Source organism: Aythya fuligula, chromosome Z (assembly GCF_009819795.1).
Source record: "Aythya fuligula isolate bAytFul2 chromosome Z, bAytFul2.pri, whole genome shotgun sequence".
Taxonomy (NCBI): Eukaryota; Metazoa; Chordata; class Aves; order Anseriformes; family Anatidae; genus Aythya; species Aythya fuligula.
This window is the reverse complement of record NC_045593.1, coordinates 35,047,209-35,055,134: the sequence shown is the minus strand read 5'-3', so window position 1 is coordinate 35,055,134 and position 7,926 is coordinate 35,047,209. Positions and strand designations below refer to the sequence as shown.

At 35.3% G+C, this 7,926-nt stretch overlaps 1 protein-coding gene across 1 annotated transcript in view; it reads left to right on the top strand.

The window, feature by feature from the left end:
- The first annotated feature begins 257 nt into the window (after nt 1–257).
- The window catches only part of TTC39B (tetratricopeptide repeat domain 39B), a 54,126-nt gene continuing 46,457 nt past the window's right edge, over nt 258–7,926 (top strand). The window contains exon 1 of the mRNA XM_032205765.1: nt 258–288. The gene's annotated coding sequence lies outside the window, so the exon portion shown is untranslated. The remainder of the gene's footprint in view (nt 289–7,926) is intronic.

Below are 7,926 nucleotides of genomic sequence, written 5' to 3'. Positions count from 1 at the left end.
AGTCTGAAGAAGTTGTCGTCTGTGTTTAACTTGAGACTGTAGTGTGATATGGTAGGCCCATAGGAAATGTATATGTTTGGGTGATGATTTGTAGTGAAACCATAAGGGAAAGCCAGTAGGCTATGAATATTCTGAGTATTACTGTATGTTGCATAATAAATGCTACCTGGTAAACGTAACTTTCTGACGTGTTACAGAAAGAGTCCCAAAATACACATACACATTTAATTAAAACAGCTTTTTTCTTTTCCAGGAAAATTTTGAAGATGCCTTTGAAAACATCCCTGTGTAAGTAATATTTTTAATAAAAACAAATATTTTAAAAGCTACTTATACAGCAATAAAGTACTATACGCATATCTTCTCAGGGCAGTGTAGCTTTTTTATGCACTGACTGTATTCATGTTTTCAGAGTCCCAAGAGTTGGGAAAAGTGAGTGTAATTAGGTTGGTGGGTGTGATAAAGTACTTGTCAACAAATGTGAAAGTTGTAAAGAAAAAAAAAAAAAGTAACTTGGTTGCATACTGATAGCTATAGGCAAATATTTGTATAGTGAAAAATCATAACCTAGTATTAGTGGAAAAATTTCAGATGATAGGACCATCAAAACAAGACTTTTGAATGCAGATTGCTACACCAATTGCTGCACAGGTATTTTTTTCCTGATGAAGTTAGGTATAGTCACTTCTCGAGCATTAGATTTAATGCTGAAGCATTTGTATAATACCTAGAGTAGTAAGGTATGCCCTCTATATGAAAAATGTAATGTAACTTCCTGTAGTCAGAAATAAATGAAGAAGAATCTTGTACATTAGTGTCAAGAACTTTTTCATGTTAATGACCACTCCTTCCTTAGGCTCACTAGCAGGTGCTGTATGATTAGGTAACTTCTTTCTTTGGCCCTTGCTTCCCCTGGGTAAGGAGAGAAAGTGACTCTAATATTTACTTTAGGGATATTTATCCAACACTCACTCAATTCCGTGAGAAGGTTATTTCATTGTTTTTGTTGATGTTAGACATGGGCATGGATATTTATTATGCAAAAGTATGCAAAACTCTGGTAATTTTTTGTGTGTATGTCTTCAGTGCTCATAGCTGCCATATAGAGAGACTTGTTACAGCTATAGAAGTTAGGCTGATAATAGTTTCTTCTTGCTAGTATTACTTCTGCCTGTATTAAACCATTATGTAAAAGAATAAATGTCCTCCTGTAGGGTGGTAGAGAGAATATTAGTAGGACAGAAGCAGTCTGTAGCAGAAGCAGTCTTCTACTGGCCAAAAATACTATCCCTGTGCTGTTACATTGTTGATTGATTCTGGTGGATGTGTATTCTAAAACTGTTTTTGCATTTGTTCAGATTTCACAGCCTTTAGTTCACTGTGTTTCAGTAGCATAGGACCACCTGCAGTTCTTGTGGGGTACCATTAGAGAGATCATAAAATGAGACTTATTATCTATCTTAAATGGGTTATTAGGAAAGGAAAAGAGCTGGCAAGTCTGTGTTGTATTAAAACAGCTTCTATTTTTCAACCCTAGGAGAAGTCACAATGTGACTAACTGCATTCACCGAGCTCTTATTCGTTTTTCTAAAAGAAAATGTCATTATAATGAATCTGATTATTCCAGTATTGTTTTTGCAGAAAATGAATTTATCTTCACATCTCAAGAACTGTTTCAATTTAGGGAATAGCTACATCAAAAAACTTGGGTTATATAGGCTGTGTAAGAGTGGCATTTGAACAGACTCTGAAAGTATCCTGCAGGATTTGAGTTGATTGCATAGACTGTTAAAATAAGCTGAACTAGATGTAGTAAAACTTCCATAGATGATAAGGGCAGTATATGTTATTATTTGGAAGCCTAGCTCATTGACTGTTATGAGACGTGCATTTATGTGCTAAATGTTCTTCACGGAATATGTCTTCTATTTCTTTGGTAGTAAAACTTCCATAGATGATAAGGGCAGTATATGTTATTATTTGGAAGCCTAGCTCATTGACTGTTATGAGACGTGCATTTATGTGCTAAATGTTCTTCACGGAATATGTCTTCTATTTCTTTGGTTGGTTGATTAACGTGATTATAAGTCACCAACTTTAAACTTGAAATAATGCAGGGATTAACCTGTCTGACTGATTGGCAGGCTACCGAACCAGTAAAGACCTCACTTTCTGTAGATGTTGAAAAAGGTATCTACTAAAATGCACTATGCTTTAATCTTATGTTGAATGTTTGGACTCATAAATGTTGCTCAGGTGTGTCCCCAGATAGACAGCTTTTAAATAATACTGTAAAAGAGGCATGTACTTTCATATTAGTTGATTGAAGGTAAAGAAGCAATAGGACTCTGAAACCCAACAGGATGTACAGATGAACAAACAAGTATGTGAGTTTCCAGCATCAGATTCTGAATGCCTTTATTTTTTGAGTACATTTTTAGACTGACAGATAGTATAAGTGAAAGTACTAGTAATCTTTGAGAGAAGAAATATTTCTAGTTTTCCATGCTTTTTTCTAAATTCTTTACAATTTTTCCAACTTTACAATTTGTGTTTTAAAATTGTTACGGAATCCTGTAGGTTTTTTTTTCTTTTTCTTTTAATTCTTCCTCTTTGGAAGAAAAATTTGAAGCTCCATTTTAGTAGTTTCGATATGCAGTGTGTGCAATTGGAGTTGTCTGGTGATGGTTAACTGACAGAGGATGTCAAGAATATATGTTTGAACAGCACTCTTCTTCCAAACTGCTAAGACTATTATTTTTTTTCAGTCTGGCTTAGAAATTTTAATTCAGCTGCTGTAATATTAATGGAAAACAGAATTTGATGTGTTTCTGTATCAGAGGACTGTAGAGGCCTGTGATATATGGAAAGGCTTTTGTTACTTTCACACAATATTACTGACCTTGAATTGCTTTCATCAAATTTTTGCAGGTGGGGAAGTTGTTGTAGGCTTTGGTTAGTGAAAGTGTAAAAGGCCTGTAAAATCTTAACCATAATACTTAGAAGAATGAAAAGTAAACCAATTAAAGCTTCGCAAGATTTTTGAGAAGTGTTAGCTTTAGTAAGCATTTAGTGAGTCATTAAAATGACTTACAGTGTCAGCTTTTATTTTACACTTAAATGTTCTATTGATTGCTAATGGCCACAGTAAGTCTTGAGCATTTCCGTTGTTACTTTCTTCTGGATTGTGTTCATTGTAGGTGACAGTGCTCATGGCCAATTTCTCTGAACTGAGCCTTATGTCCTTATGTCTTACGAACCTATACCTTCCCCTACCAGATGACTCAAGCTTTCTCTGCATCTACATACCTCTCCTTTCCCCAGCTGCATCTGAATCTTCCTTGCTCCTGGGTGGTGGTTTCATTTTTCAGCAGGCCAACAAAACAGTTAACTATGGTTCTGTAGCTTTTCTGTCAGTAGGTACATATTTCAGGTATTTCTGCACTATCTAGGTGTTGATTTTAATTATCTCTCAGATTTACAGCTTCTTTGTTAAATGCAATTGACTGAAACTGCGAATAGGCTAAGATATTAAGAGCATGACCAGACAGTTGGCATAACCATGTACATTATTTCTGTAGAAAATGAGGCTTGTTGAGAAGACTGCTCAGCTTATGAGATTTAAGCAATAAGAATAGGACAATCTCATTTGAAATAATTGCTGCTGATGACTTGCTTGGTGTTTAGATAATTAGCTGCTTCGCAGTTCTGGGGATTATGTAGAAAATACATACATTCTGTATCCGGGCAGCATTCACTACTTAGACTCCATTCTCAAATTTTTCAAAAGGTACAGCTATTTAAACAATGTGCATAAGAACTACAAAAAGCAAGCCTTCAGACTTTTCCTGAAAGTTTTTAATCTTGTATTCCTTGAATTTTTTTATTGTTTTAGTTTTCAAATAATACTGATAAGTTGCCTAAGGGAAGCTTTTCCTCAATCTGGAGCCATTCTTGTTATTTTTCACCTTATTCGGTCTAGAATTAATGGTATTTCTTTCTGTTACTAATACAGTAATAGAAGTTTGAAAGCATTACTGCATTGAAACAGTGAATGCTTGTTCACTTCATTGTACTGGAGGCTCAACATTTCGGGAAGCTGTATCTAGTTTTTTTGATTTTGCTGTTGATAAAATTCCTTTTGGAATTTTCTAATGTATCTGTGTTTCAATCTCTTCTAATCAGATAAGAAACTTAAATTGTTATATCTCTGTGACAGTATATCTGGCATTTATTTGAGTGATTTATTGCAGTTTGATTATACTCACTTGAATTCAGCTGAAATTAACCCTTTTATTGGGTAGAATCTTTTTTATATATAAGGGCTTTTTCTGTTTACTTACAAGGAAAGAGCTTATTCAAATTATATCAGATCAACTTATTCTTTTAGAATTCTCTAAATCAACAAGTGGGACCTGTCATCATGATGTTTTGTGTATCAGTAACATAAAATATTTATAAATGAATAGTACTGTGTATATTGCTCCAGTAAATAACACACAATTTTACTAATTTAACTTTTCTTTAACTGTCTGTTTTCCATATTATTATTATTATTACTTAACTACAGGTAGGTTGTGTAGGTTAGATGCTAAAAGACCAATGAGTTATCTTAAGAGGTTAAAATCCTTCCCTAAATCTCTAGTGCTGGCTGCTGTAACTGAGGACCAGTCCAGGAGGCAATCAGTCTTTGCTCCGATTGTCTAAATGGATTAGATTATTTATCTACACTCTTTTGTGATCTTGTGTTAGGTACTGTATGCATACTCAGCAACTCTGACAATTTTTTGAATGATCACAAATTTCATGGTTCTATTAGAAGTGTGGAGGGATCATTAAGTGTAAATATAATTCTTTACTTACTGTCGCTAAAGTCAAAGTACGGCTGTTACAGGCAGTCTGCTATTTTGCTTAAAACAAGCCATAGAATTTCACGTTATTTACTCTGTCAAATCTAGCTATTAAATTTTTGTAAGTACTTTGTCTTGGCCATAATTTTTGATGTAGCATGTTCAACCTTATGAAGAGGATAGCTGGGATCAGTGTGAAACTAAATTTTGCCATTACATGGGACAGTTAATTCTACATTACTTCTGCACTGGTATCCCCTGTGGTAAAATAACTCAATAGCTTGAAATAAATCTCTGTTTTTAAAGTTCAAGCCTTTGGCAATAATTAAGTTTTCTGGTGCTAAGCTGCTGCTTACCAAATGTATCAGCATGTTTTCACCTGAGTGTTGGCTTACTTTAAGTGTTGTACAAGTCTGTTTCATAAGGTAACTTAGATTCTTGTTGGGTAATAGAATTATAAGCTCAAAAAGATGTATAGATAGAAAAGATTGGTTTTATCCTTTAATTCTTCCTAAAATGTTTCGTTAGCATCTGAATTTTATTATGTAAAAACTCAAATACAGTTCTAACCTTAGCGACCAAGGTAATTACCAAATTCTGCAATTTGTTCCTTATGTATTTCTGCTACATTAATTTTCCCCTGAATTATTCAGAAATTCTTTCTATTGAATATGGAGACCTATGTTTTCTGTTGTCAGAGTATTATTTTGGAAGTTATTTTGTCTTTGTTTTTACAAGATGACTAAAAAGTAAGGTATGTGCTCTTTCTAGTTTTTAACCATAGTATGCTTAATCTTGTATTAACCTTGTCATTGCTGTTTTTTTTTTTTTTTAACATCTTCTCTGAAGCTTTAAACTTGTTAAGAACTTAAATGCTCTTTCAATTATATTTTAATTTTCTCCTGTTTTATTTTACTAATTATTCCTTAAAATTTCATTAGTATGTGACAGGAATGGGTTACCATCAGATTATCATAATTTCCTGTAGTCTAGTTGGTGTGCAGTCTTTTTCTTTGAAAGCACCATCTTGCCTTTACATGAAGTAGTGGTGTCATTGCCGTTCCTGGGGGTATTCAAGGAAGGTTGGACAAGGTTTAGTGGGTGACATTGGTAGTAGGGTGATGGTTGGACCAGATGATCTTGAACGTCTTTTCGAACCTTAATGATTCCTTTAATAACATTCACAGTGGTTATACTATGGTGACTGGCTGGGCATGTTTTACAGAGGATTACTGGTAGTTGTCTTTGTGAAGAAATGCAGTTGTCTGCCTGGCTGATCAAAACAGTTCATACAGGGGCCACCTTCGTGTTGCTCTATTTGTACAGAAAATTTTGACGCCCAACCTCCAGTTCTGGCGTTGGTGGGAGATCTGGAAAGATAGTGAAATCTCCTGTGAATACAGTTCAAAAATGAAATAGGGGAAAGATCTAAGCCACAATTCCAAAGAGAAGCAGACAAATGAGTTTTGATGAATAATGGAATTCATAGGATTTTCTATATTTTTTTTGCAGCAGAAATGCTGATATTTTGCTGCTATATTACCATTCCTCTTCTGCATTTCCTTTTCCTACCCAAAGCTGGATTTTGTTAATCCTTGATCCTACCAAAGCAGCTCTGTGTGGAATTACTGGGGTGATAGATTAAGGGCCAGAAGTGTTTAAGGAAGTTAGAGCAGGTTATCCTTGTAATCTCAGAAGTGTAGTTAAGATTTCGGTTATACCTGCACATGTGTGTGTTTTGTCAGTTAAGGAAACTGAACAGCTGAGGAAGTGACCCTAAATTCAAATCTGAGTTCTGGGAGCCAAAAGCTTGTAAGAACAATCTTGATCTCCATATGCTTGAATTCATATTCACACATTGTCTCAAGATGGTGAGAAACAGCGATGACAACTTGTGATCAAAGTTGTATTTTCTTGTGCTTGGTCCTCAAGGCAGGGAAAAAAGTGGTCCTGTAAAGGTGATTTTTGTATCCAGTAAATAAGATTTTTATAGCTATGCACATATGACACACTAACTACTTTCTGTTGTCAGTATCAAGATTTGGAACAGCAGTAGTCAAGAAAGCAGCCTAATCTGACCCCTAATCTCTAACCCCAACAGTTCTGTAAATTTGAGGGGTTTTGAGTGGGCAATGGTTATATTATTGTTAAAGCTTCTGTATTTATTGCAACTAAACCTTTTGCCTCTAGCATAAGACTTGTTTGTTGTATTTTAGTAGATGCTTTCAGGATACATTTTACAATTTTTTGTTGTGGTGTCTTCTGGTGACTTTGAAACGTGCAATTCCATGTGTCCATAGCTGCTTAAAACGCATGTGTGGGGGAAACCAGTGACAGACAGGCAGACAAACCAAAAAATCCCTCAAACCGAACTCTACAGTCTGAATTGTCCTGGCTTGAAGGGGAACCGTGATGCTGGAGCACACTGGGACATTCTGCACAGAACTTCCCAAAGCTCTGCATCTCTCCCGTGCCATTCTTCCTTGCAAGCCTTCACTGAAAGGTTCCCGTGCAGGATAGAACAGCCTATTTTACATGACCCAGTGCTGGCCAAGTGAAGCTTGTCTTCATTGAGGCTAAATGTTTGGGTAGCTGCTTGTGGTTAGCTCTTCCATGAAAGACAAATTAACACCATAGTAGTAAACACAGATACTATGTTTAGGTCAGGGGTTCCTGGTGTCTTCAGGATAATAATAGACTTCTGGAGCCTATTGTGTTAGTTTTGATGTTAGAATGTGTGATCTGCTGATCACATCCATATGTTATCTCTTTAAATTGCTTTTGGGAAATTAGCGTTTATCTTATCCTGTGCTTTAATGAAGAATGCTGTGATAATTTGCAGTCATCCAGTTCAAGAGTTTTCTTCTCTGAATATTTCAGGGACTTTGAAAGGGATGTAGATTGTTACCACAGACAGTTCTGTGGTAAAGGATTTATACTGAAATGTTTCTTATGTTTATTTTTTTATATTTTGCTGGAATGAGGAATGTGAATATTCTTTCCTCATTTTTTACAGTTAGGTGATCAATCTGTGATCTCAGAGTACTTAGTTGTGTTCACAAACTGGTGTCACAAT